Source organism: Hemicordylus capensis, chromosome 1, assembly GCF_027244095.1.
Source record: "Hemicordylus capensis ecotype Gifberg chromosome 1, rHemCap1.1.pri, whole genome shotgun sequence".
Taxonomy (NCBI): domain Eukaryota; kingdom Metazoa; phylum Chordata; class Lepidosauria; order Squamata; family Cordylidae; genus Hemicordylus; species Hemicordylus capensis.
Window position 1 is genome coordinate 379,393,716 of NC_069657.1, and position 12,435 is coordinate 379,406,150.

Sequence of the window (12,435 nt, forward strand, 5' to 3'; positions counted from 1 at the left end):
GGTCACTTATATCCTCCTTTAGTATCTAGTGCTGTTGGGAGGGAATTTGTGATCATTGCTTTTCAAGGAACTGCCAAATTTAAGGTGAGCTCCTTTCCTCTCCTCTAGAACTGAAATAACTACTGCTGCGTTGCCAACTTCATTAGCTTTACATTGGGATGCCCGTTGAAATTGTCCTAAACACACTTACTAGAGAGTAAGGCTCATTGAGTTCAGTGGGACTTACTTCTGAGTAAACATGCTTAGGGTTGCACTGAATGATTTGTGCATTTCCTCCTTTTAATATTAAGCATGTTAGTGTAATTTAGATTGAAAGAGCCTGTGCCTCCTGCCAAAAGATTGTCTTTTGGGTACTTCTGTTTTCATGGAAGTTGCTAATGCACCTCATCATAATATGTTGCTAATGCACCTCATCATAATCACATTCATTTGCAATGCATCAACTATTTTAAATATACATCTGCTTTCCCGTCAGGCTTGCACAAGAGGTTAAACATATATTCTTAATATTGTCAAATGGCTCTTTTAATGTGATGGCTGCTGGGATCCAACATGTTCTGCACACACTGGAATCAAACATCCACTGTTGTGTGCCAAAATTGCTAATAGGTTCAGATTTCTCAAAGTACAGAATTCCTGAGAACCTTTTAATTTAAACATTTGGAGTTTTGTTCCCCACCCCCTTTCTCTTTGTGAAAATAACTCCAAAGGAGAACCCACGGCCAGGAGTCACAAAAGTGTGTGTGTGAGGGGGGGCGGTATGTGTGTGTGTTTTGCAAAATTTGTTGACTGGCTGGCTCAGCTGAGTGGAGGCATGGGGTGGTTGGTGGGGGGGCACTAGGCAAATGAAAAAATTGAATTACTTTACTATGCAAATAAATAATTTGTGTTTTAATATTTATGTGCATTTTTTTTAATTTGGGGCCCCTTCATAACATATGCTACAGGCCCCACACTAGCTTAATCCGGCTCTGAACCCAATTGGTAGAAACAGCTTTCCCCAGAAAAACAGCCCTCAAAACTGCACTGTATTTCTGGGAAGATCTGGTCTATCAATTGGGTTGAATGGATAGACTAATCCTCTGAGAAAGCCAATTGGTAAACTTGCTCTCCACACATGCAATGTTATCTAGGTCAGTAGGTCAATGACCTGAATTGACCCTGACACAAAAAAACCTAAAACCCTTGAAAAGCACTTGATTGCCCAATCACACTGTGGGTTGGGTGATGGGGCATGGTCCTACCCAACACCCAGAGCAGTCAGGCAATCAGGAGATTTTAAAGGTATTTTTATTTCATTTCATTCATTTTATGTGTGGGGAGAGCAGGTCTACTATTAGGTTTTCTGGGAGGACTGGTCTACCCATTCAATCCAATAGGTAGACCAGCTCTCCTCAGAAAAACAGTGCAATTTGAGGACTATTTTTTCTTGGGAGAGGGTTGGTCTACCAACTGGGTTTAATGGGTAGACCAGTCGTCCCAGATAACCTATTGGTAGAACAAATATTTGCAGGGAGATCTGGTCTACCAATTGCTTTTCTCAGATGGCTGTTCTTCCCATTCAACCCAATTGGTAGACCAGCTCTCCCAAGAAAAATAGTCCTCAAATTGCAGTTTTTCTGGAGACAGCTAGTCTACCAGTTGGATTAAATGGGTAGACCTGCTCTCCACAGAAAACTCGAATCAATTCATTGATTCACGAATCAAATTGGCGAATTGGCTGGCAGGTGTCAGCTGATTCGACTTTGAATTAAATCGCAAAATCTGATTCATGCACACCCCTAATGCTTTCCAATGGGAGAATTTTTCCAAATTTTCTGGGAAAATAATTAATTTTTTCTTGGTTCTGGATAGGTATAGGTATAGGTATAGGTATAGGTATAGGTATAGATATAGATAGTACTATAGTACTATCTATAGATAGTATAGATACTGGAACCTACCTGTGAAAACAACATGCTTTTATCTTTTGTGGTTTGGTCTGGGAGTTTCATGTTAGTCATTCAGTCAGTGAAGCCCAAGCAGCTTTATATTATAGGTAAATTTTGTATTAAGGTAGTCCAAATTATTGGCTGAAAAAGCAGACTCCTGTGACCTGTATAAAATTAAGGAAGTGCTTTTTATTGCATTGCCTAATTTATTCCACTAATCACAAGGAGAGGGAAGGAGTGATTTAAGACAGCCAGTGAACACTCCTCACTGGGATTTCTGCTCAGCTCTTACCTTTTGGAATTTTCTGTGTAACTGAGCATTGTCTCTCATCTTGTCCAAGGTATACATACCTTTATATGTATGTCTGTGTTACGTCCTTGGGGCGGAGTAGGTCTTCAATTCTGTTGACTGGTTGTTTTATCAGTTCAGTTGGTTTTGTTCTCCCGTTCTTGCAGACATGACTGTAAACTAGTGTTAAGAAATAATAAATAATTAAGATGTTTCTGCAACTTAAGTTAACCTCTTGTTTAATTCCTTATAAATCAATGAATCCCTGTGCAACATTACCCTTTTTTCATAGCTTCTGCTCAGACCTTCCACCAAGCTCTATCCTATCTTTTCAGTCTTACAGGCTAAAATATTGCTTTTTTATTTTTAAGAAGAGAGCGAAGATTCCCAGGATGGAGAATTCTGCACACAGCAATAAATGTGCTATATGCAGTCAGTGTGTGACCATGAAATCACAGAATACAGAATCACAGTCCTGCCCATAGGCTGCTTAGCCAAACAATATGTCAGATATCCTGCATCAATAGCATATCCCATTTTCTTCCAGGAACCAAAGACCCCCTAGGCAGTTTGTCATATTATTGAATTACCATCTGTATGTGTAATTAATTATAATCCAACGGCTTTCCCCCAAATGTGCCGTTGGTGTGGTGGGTGTTTCCTCAAGTGTTGTTTTTATGAAGTTGTCTTCAAGGGAAACAGACCCATCTTGGCAGCTACTCTCCAAGGTTTTGCTCAGCTGTGCTTCATGTGCTTCAAACAAGAACTTTTACTTAATTAATTAATTGTACTGCCCTTCCAAAAATGGCTCAGGGCAGTTTACATCAAAACAAAAACAAAACAATTAAAATCAAAACTAATTTAAACAATTAAAATCATGTAAACAAACATTTAAACCATCATTAAAAATTTCAAACCATAAATCTAATTAAAAGCCTGGGTGAATAAATGTGTCTTCAGCGCCTTTTTAAACATTGCCAGAGATGGGGAGGTTCTTATTTCAACAGGGAGCGCATTCCGAAGTCCAGGGGCAGCAACGGAGAAGGCCCATTCCCGAGTAGCTGCCAATCGTGTTGGCGGCAACCGCAGACGAACCTCTCTGGTGATCTTAACCTCTCTAGATGATCTTAACAGGCAGTAGGGCTCATGGTGAAGATGTTTTCTTAAATACCCAGTACCTAAGCTATCTTATGCAGGTTCCCAGCATCCTGCCCCCCTTAAAATGCTCATATGAAGGCTATGGGGATATTCAGTATGGGGGAAAGGGGTGCTTAACTATATACCCCACTTACCAGTTCTTTCACACACATGCCCCCTGTCACCTTGAAAGGATTTTTGTTCCCCCTCCTCAGCTTGGCTCCAGACCCAGAAATTGACCCATCTGGGCAAAAGACAGTCTTGGGGATGCATTTGCAGGGGAGAATTAGCAGGCACAGGACAAGCCTTTGGTGCAGGGACAAAGCTATAAACAGGGAGGGAAATGTCCCTTGGGCCTGAAAGAAGAGCAGGGACTGCTGTTTGGGCAACAGCTTGCTCTTTGCTCTCCCCTTCCCGCCTTCCCAACTCACTGGCATGTGGTTGGCTACTGATCTGAGGCCTTGTCTCAGATTCAAGTGAGATGAGTCCTTTCTGAGAGGGGAGGGGAGGGGGAAGAGTGAAGAGGGGGAAGAGTCTCCCTCCTCCACTCCTGAATGGCTGACTAGTGCTTAGGTTCATTCCAACCCTCCCTTTCCTAACACTCTTCCCCCACTTCCCTCCTGAAGCTGAGAAATATCTGAAAAGATCTGCAATTAAAGGAACTTAAGGACCCATTTTGAATCCTAAAGTTGTGCCATCGAGTCGGTGATGACTCCTGGCAACCACAGAGCCATGGAGAGTTTTTTTGGTAGTATACAGGAGGGGTTTACCATTACCTCTTCCCCTGCAGTATGAGATGATGCCTTTCAGCATCTTCCTATATCGCTGCTGCCTGATATAGGTGATTCCCCTAGTCTGGGAAACATAACATACAAATTTAATAATAAATAAATAAAATAAATTCGAACCAGCAACCTCTTGCTCTCTAGGCATGTTACTTCCGTGCTGCGCCATTAGGAATCCTACTAATTTAAAAACCAACAGGGTAAACCATAATAGTCATTTGCTCTGTCCCCAACCCCAAGAAACACTGCTTACTAACTGGGTTCATTTTATCCCCAAATCCCGAAATCCAAACTATTGTGTGAACCATGCCAATGAAAGAGAGAGAACAGGTGAATAAGAAAGATAGAAGCATTGTTGATGTATGGATATAATAGATAGATAGAAAGATAGAAAGATAGATAGACTTTATTTGTTAGCCACCCCATAACTAACGGATCTGATTTTAGTAAATACATATGTTTTTTAAAAATTCTGAGCCAGAGGAATGCACATGTGCAAGTGTGTGTGTGTGTGTGTGTGTAACTGTATAGCAATAGCAATAGCAATAGCACTTACATTTATATACCGCTCTATAGCCGGAGCTCTCTAAGCGGTTTACAATGATTTTTAGCATATTGCCCCCAACATTCTGGGTACTCATTTTACCGACCTCGGAAGGATGGAAGGCTGAGTCAACCTTGAGCCCCTGGTGAGGATTGAACTTGTAACCTTCTGGTTACAGGGCGGTAGTTTTACCACTGCGCCACCAGGGGCTCAATCTGTATGCATTATTGTGTGATATTATTTGCATAGGAGAAAGGGCATGGTGAAAATTTTCCATTTGTCACCATGTCCTTACAGTTCTTCTGCAGCAATATATGTGTGGCGGGGGGAGAAGGCAGGGGTCCCAGGAGCCCATCATCACATCTTGTCCCAGAACCTACCACAACCTTGCTACACCCATGCTCTGGTGCTTGGCATGCATATACTGTGGGTTATGAAAATGGAAAGTGGGGATTCGGATAGTAAAACATTTATTATTACTGGGGTTTTTGTTGACTGTTTCTTTGCCTTAAAGCCCAATGGAGCTGTTAATGGGGGGAGGGAGGGAAGGAAGGAAAAATATTTAGATATTTACATTTGAATGACAGAAGCCCCAAAGCCAAGACCAAATATCAATGAATGATACTAAAAGAGGGTATAGATAGAATATACCATTAGTGATGGATATAAAACCTATAGAAAAAGCAAAGGTTGTAAAAGAAAAAGCACTGATTAAATGTCAAAGGCAGCACGTATCAAAAAACTTATGAATATATGTCTTTGTGTATATGATATGATCCATCTCTAATGGTATATTCTATCTATACCCTCTTTTAGTATCATTCATTGATATTTGGTCTTGGCTTTGGGGCTTCTGTCATTCAAATGTAAATATCTAAATATTTTTCCTTCCTTCCCTCCCTCCCCCCATTAACAGCTCCACTGGGTTTTAAGGCAAAGAAACAGTCAACAAAAAACCCAGTAATAATAAATGTTTTACTATCCGAATCCCCACTTTCCATTTTCATAACCCACTTTGTTTCATGTGGTAAATGAGTATAATTTTCACAGTCAACAATGGCTTTCAATTTATTTGATTTACATCTCATTGTTTCCTGGTTTCAGAGCAGATTCTCATCGTTTTTCCAAATGCAGATATTTCTGGCCCTAAGAGACTCTCAGTCTAAATAATTAAGTGGTTTAGAGAACAAGAAAGGACACATGAAATAAAAGTGGCATTTTACAGACACAAAATCTATTTTTAAAAAGGAAGAAAATGAGCCCAGCTCTGGGTATGGTGGTGATGGTGGGTTACTCCATGACTGAAAGAAGCTTTTGTTCACAGAAGGACCCCTTCCCTGAAGGTATCTCTCCTTTTATGAACAGAGTGAAGATTTATGTTGCAAGCCAGTGCATGACTAGCTCACTGATGAGCCCAGCTGAGGCAGCCAACTCGGGGTAGGCTGGTACAGGTGGTGGATTATCTCCTCTGTCTGACCCACTGCTTCTGGCCCTGAGCCCACTGCACCCCAAAACCTTTTCCAGCAGTGACAAGTAGGAATGTGAGGGCATTCAGCTACTGCTACCAGCACCATAATCACCACCAGGTAGAAATCAGTAAGTGGATGGAGTTTGGAAGAGAGTGTAGGCAAGGCGGAGAGGTTGCCAGCAACCTCCCTTCCTCACTCTGTGCTCCTTTCAAAACATGCAGTGGTCAGATTGGGAGTTCCTGGTCTGACGCAGGCTTTAAGGTGGGGGTGGATGGGAGAGAAGAATGGAAGGGAGAAGATTGCTGGCCGCTGTCAGCAGCCCTTTCTCCTCACCCCATGCCCCTTCCAAGGGGGATTGGGCTCTTCATTTGACTTTTGCAGGCTTTAATGGGAGGAGAGCTGATCTTGTGATAGCAAGCATGAATTGTCCCCTTAGCTAAGCAGGGTCCACCCTGGTTTGCATTTGAATGTGGGACTAGATGTGAGCACTGTAGATAAGGGCTGTGCACGGAAATGGCTGGTCCGGTTCAGTTTGAATTGGAACTGAACCCGGACTGGACCAGGCCAGTTTGGTCTGGCACTGCCCTGAACCCCCACCCCAGCCCAGTCTGGTCCGGGTGAGGGGGGGGGGGGTTGTTCATGATTTTTTAAATTTTGATATTTTTTTTTAACACTTACCCCCTCCGGGGAAGTTGTCCGAGGCAGTGGGGGGGGGGTCTGCAGAGGTTACCCCTCCCCCCACCATCCTCCCTTATTCCAGAAACTGCTCTTCAGCCAGTTTTCGGCCTCCCGCCTTGGTGTGGCAGCCATTTTGGAGGGCACCACACCTGTGCAATGGGCCTCTGCATGGCCTGGCATGACCTTGGTGGGGCATAATCAGCACTTGAGGCATGTTGAACTACACATTAATTATGGGGGTGGGGGTGGGGAAGCAAGCAACACTGATCATATAAAGAAAGCCAGTGCAGCATAAGGGGCAGAGTGTCCGGCTAAGAGTAGAGAGAGACTGTGTTCAAACTCCCTTGAGTGGCTTTGGGTCAATCAGTATCTCTCAACCCAACCTCCCTCACAGGAGGCGGCAAGAACCCTGTGCTCCTTCCACAGAATAAAAAAGGGGAATTACTCTAATGTAATATCAAATTATTCTGCCTCTAAACTACCTGCCTCCAATAGTGTGATCACATTTTCCATTCCGTATTGCTCGTCCCCTGCCACCTTTGTGTGGCAGCATTTCGGTTATTTGAAAACTGAGGTAGGATCTGCTGATGATCTTCTTTTCCCTTATCTTTAACCTTTAACCTTTTCCTTTCCTTAACCTTATCCACTGAATATGCCTCTTAAGTCCTCTATCATCTTTTCTGGAGATCCTCTCCCACAGCACCAGCCCCCCCCCCCCCCCGCAAACCCCCTTATTCTTTAAAAAAAGGAAAATTGAAACATACTATTTTGTGGGTGGATTTTATCAAGCCTCACATCTGCCAAAAGGAAATGAAGGGAAATGAAACCAAAGAAAGAAAAGGCAGTAGCTATTTGGAAAACAATGAATTTTTAACAACAGTTGTCATCCCATTTAGAAAGACATGGAAATGTTTGTTATCTTTTCTGTCAAAATGTCAAGATGCTGTTTTATCAATATTATCTGGATATGACAGAGAGGCATATTAATCAAGAAAATTGAGAATCTGGGGCTTTGAAAACATCAGTTGGTGCTCTCTAAGTGACTAAAAGATTGCAGTCAATTGAATTTTGTGGCTCACCCTAGCAGGGCTCTTTATAGGACTCCAAAGGCAGCCAATGTGATCCCCAAAGCTTTTCATGACAACAAACTCCATTCATTTGAACAGAGCATATTTCCCATGATATCTGACTCTGGGTGTCTCACAGGCTGTGTTCTCCCTTCAATGACTGCAGGATGTGCTGTCAGGAAAAACTCTAGTAAAGTATTTATCCTTAGAGCGATATCCTGAGGGCATATAAGCAAGAACTCATAATTGGTTGATAAGGTAGTTTGATGGTACTGCACACACTCAGGCAACAGGGAATCCTTCCCTGTTAAAAGCAAATCAAATTCCTTTCACTTGCCAGTCACCTGGATTTCACTGTTGTGACATATTTACATTCTCCTTCCCATCTCACTTGTCTAGTGAGTTCTCATTAGAGTTGCCAACCAACTGGAAAATTGGCCTGGCTACTTTGTGTAAGGGAGAGGGCCAGGTTCCTACCCACTCAGCTATTATGTGTACATCTTGAAGGACCACCTCCTTCCATATGACACGGCGCATCCTTGAAGATCAACAGGGGAGGCTATTTGCATGCTGTGCCTCTGAGGAATGTTTGACAGGTATACCTGAAAGGGCCTTCTCTCATCTAGGTCATAGAACTCTCTGCCCTGGGACATCAATCTGGCCTCCTCTCTGATGTCTGTGGCTGACATTCTGCACAACCTTCTGTCTGTATTTCAACAGACTGGGGGTGGTTCAATTCGATTGTGGACAGTCCACAATCCACAGTCCACGGTTGAACTGTTGAACGTACCTGGTTTGTGCACACCCCGTTCTATGTAATCATCCAAGATAATTTTCTGGCTAGTCTGGCTGTGATAAGTCAAGAGCATTGTGTTGCATGGACTCTGGTCCTTCCTAATGGGCAGGCTCCAAAAGCAGGTTCCATCGGATTACTACTGCTCAGTGTGGTAGACTTTGGTTTATGCTGTCCCACAGCTTTCTACCTTGTCCTCCAGGTTTTTTAACACTACATGAAACTAAAGGGAAAGGTTCTCCAGCAATTTGGGATACACTATCGACAATATGTTGATGTGCCCCTTATCTGTATTTCTTTGCTAATGCCAGCTAGGCAAATGTTTTAAATAAAATAAAGAGCAGCTGTGTTGCGTGTTTTTCTCTATGGGACAAATAGCAGCTCCAGTGCAATCTAGATTGGAAAACAATAGAGAAGGAAAATTTAACCCTCTTCCCTGATGCTGTGGCCTCAGACCAAATTAGGAATTTGTAAAACAACTTTTTCTTTTTTAAGTGAGAGATACAGTCACAGATCTTTTTCTGGCTCATCTACTTTGGCCCCAAGCTGTTGTCCCTTCCCAAATCCAACACAGGCAGACATTTCAAAAGCTAAGCAATCACATAATATAACATCAGTGCATCTGGGCAGCTATGTGTTGATCTTGGTTTTCCATCCATGACAGGATGAAGTCTCCAGGTCATGTAAATATGTGTTAGTTGGAAGTCAAGCGTGCACATCCTTGTATGTATGTGTTGTGTGATGATTGTCAGATACGTTGTAATTGGAACAAATATGTTCAGTGTACACTTGGGAAGTCTATTGCTCCAATATAATTGTTGAACAGATGGAGTTCTTCACACATTGGCTAAGGCATTTAGAGAAAATGCTTAACAATGGCATCCACGATGCAGATCGGCTTCTCATTTTTAGTTTTCACTTATGAACCTCAGAGGGAGGCGACTCAGTTTAACGTACACACAGTCTCTGAAATAAATCCTTTAGCTTCAGTTTTTTACAAAGTGAAGGGGAATGAGATGAGCAGACATGTTCTCTTTCGTGTCCCTGAACTGCTGAGAAGACCTTTTGAGCGAGAGCAGCTGCACACCCAAGTCTGTTGTAAAACAACTTATTTGCTCACTCACTGTCACTGTCTTCCCTCCAATGTAATATGCTGCTGCTACTACTATTTATATACTGCTTTTCATCACAGGTTTTCAAAGCGCTTTACATAGAAAAATAAATAAATCTGTTGAAATTATTTATTGAAGTGTGAGCACTGTAAGATATTCCCCTCAGAGGATGGAGCTGCTCTGGGAAGAGCAGAAGGTTCCATGTTCCCTCCCTGGCTTCTCCAAGATAGGGCTGAGAGAGATTCCTGCCTGTAACCTTGGAGAAACTGCTGCCAGTCTGTGAAGACAATACTGAGCTAGGTAGACCAATGGTCTGACTCAGTATATGGCAGCTTCCTATGTTCCTATGTTTATTTTTAGATTGTGAGCCTTTTGGGGACAGGGATCCATCTTTCTTACTTTTTATTTATTTTTCTATAAATCAGTTTACATAGAAAAGTAAATAAGTAAGTCAGTTGTAAAACAACTTATTTGCTCACTCACTGTCACTGTGTTCCTTCCAATGTAATATGCTGCTGCTACTACTACTATTTATATACTGCTTTTCATCAGATGTTCTCAAAGTGGTTTACATAGGTGTGGGGAAGGCACCTCTTTGCTCAGTTAGCAGGAAATATTTTGTGCGTAGATTCTGTGAAATGGAGTGTCATGAATAACTTGGCTGAACTGTGCTGAAGATATATTTTTATTTTGACATGGCAGTAAAAGGAAGGCTTCTTCTGTCCATTACTGTGCTCAGCAGCAACCCATTTTCTGGGGGGCAGCTTTGAGGTTGGGTGGGTCAGTGCCTCAGCTCCACTCCTAAAATGGATTTGCCAGCATAGGCTATCTAACAAAGCTGCACACCTAACTTCAAACCAGGCCCTAACCAGAAACAAAGGCCCAATGTCTTCTTGCTACTGCAAATGCAACACCTAATATGCTCACACTTTGCTTTTGCTCCCCTTGCAATTACAGTATGCTATTTTCACATCTTCCTCTTCAGACTGCTGAGGAACCAAGCTCTCTCTTTTCATTTTTTTTGCATCTGAGAAGTTCCCTAGCAACAATAACAAACCATGTCAATTATTAGTTCTTGAGTGCATGCCTAACATACATACATGTTGTATTACTGAATTTCCTTTAGTTTTTATTACTCCAGTGCACAAGGTCATCAATTTTGTCCTGAATAAACTAGTCTTTTTCTCTACAGCTCAGCCCATTATGCTGGCATCAGCAGATTTTATCTGCCTGCTTCTGGTTCTTACCAGATTTTATCTGCCTGCTTCTACCCAATGGATGAACATGTTTGAAACTGAATATGAGTGCTAGGAATGATTCTTAAGGAAGGCCAATGGATTCTCTATCATGCAAGCTGGCACTTGTCTCCTTCCTTTTAACTAGTTCCTTATCCATCTCATATGACTGCACTGATTTTCCTCAATTTAATAGGAAGGAAACAAAAGTGCAATGGCAGTCGACTGAAGCATAGTTCCCAACACATTTGGAGTGAAAACTCTTCTCCAGGGGAAGTGGTTTACATTTTTACATTAACATTGTGCCTTGTAAACCATTTCCCCTGAAGAAGAGTTTTCCATCAAAATACATCGGGATCTACTCTTCATACCTTTTGGCATGGTGTTTTTCCCTCCTGTGTGCTCCCCTCAATGTAAGTAGCAATTTCCTCTGAGGGAGGGAGGAATGAGTGAGTGAGTGGAAGCCAAAAGTCTCAACTGGGAAATGTAGCTGATTCGTGGGTGTAGCGTCCATTGGACAAGAGGATGCCAATGTCCCTGAGCCTGGAGGATCAAGGGGTCCACAAGGGCTCCCCCCACCCCACCCCACCCCACCCCCACCACTATTTCCCATCTATTTACCTTTGGTGGCAGCAGGGGGGGGAGGCTTCTCCCACTACCCAGCAGGGCATGGGCCTCCCCATTTCCCGGCCAGTGCACCGGCTTCTCTTGTGCCTCCGCAGTTTGAGTAGGGAGAGCGTCATGTGCTGTGACATCGTGATGTCATTTGGAAGGCAAGACACTTGCTTGGAAAGGATATTGTATTGTACAGCCCCAGTTTTGAAAGGAGATGGAAGGTCGGAGACTGCTAAACTAGGTGTGACAGTGGCAGAATGGTGTGTCAATATCAGATTTGCAACAGAATCCCTATAAAGTGTTGGGCGGGTGGGCGGGAAGTGATGAGCCTTTTTCCTGAATAAGTTGCTTCTTCCTGCTGGCCCTCACCAGGTGGAATGGGGGAAAGGACTCAGTAGACTCCTCCTGAATGCCTATGCAAATTATCCTCCTTCACTTTGTAGGAGTTTGTTATGACCTGTGTTTAGTCCTGCCATTATCACATCTAATGTGGCCTTCTTAAATCCAGTGGAAAGGGAACAGCCTGTTCATTCTGTGTGATCAGATGGAAACCAGGTGGTGTCACAGGATACCATTCTTGTTCACCATCCAGCTGGAGCAAGTGGATCCCTTTAAGGCTCTACTTCTCACTGAAGGATTTTGTTAAGTGTACAAATGTTGTTTATAAAAATATCATACACTAACTGTATGATATGACTGAGAAGCACAGTAGCTCTTCTCAACCATTCAAAGGGAGGGTACCATATATCCAGGCACAGAATGCCCCAGCTAGCCACACCC

At 42.8% G+C, this 12,435-nt stretch overlaps 1 long non-coding RNA gene across 1 annotated transcript in view; it reads left to right on the plus strand.

Annotated features, from left to right (window-relative positions):
- Positions 1–6,209: 6,209 nt before the first annotated feature.
- Positions 6,210–12,435, plus strand: part of LOC128346068 (uncharacterized) — a 31,886-nt gene continuing 25,660 nt past the window's right edge. The window contains exon 1 of the long non-coding RNA XR_008316763.1: positions 6,210–6,282. This is a non-coding gene — a long non-coding RNA (uncharacterized LOC128346068). The remainder of the gene's footprint in view (positions 6,283–12,435) is intronic.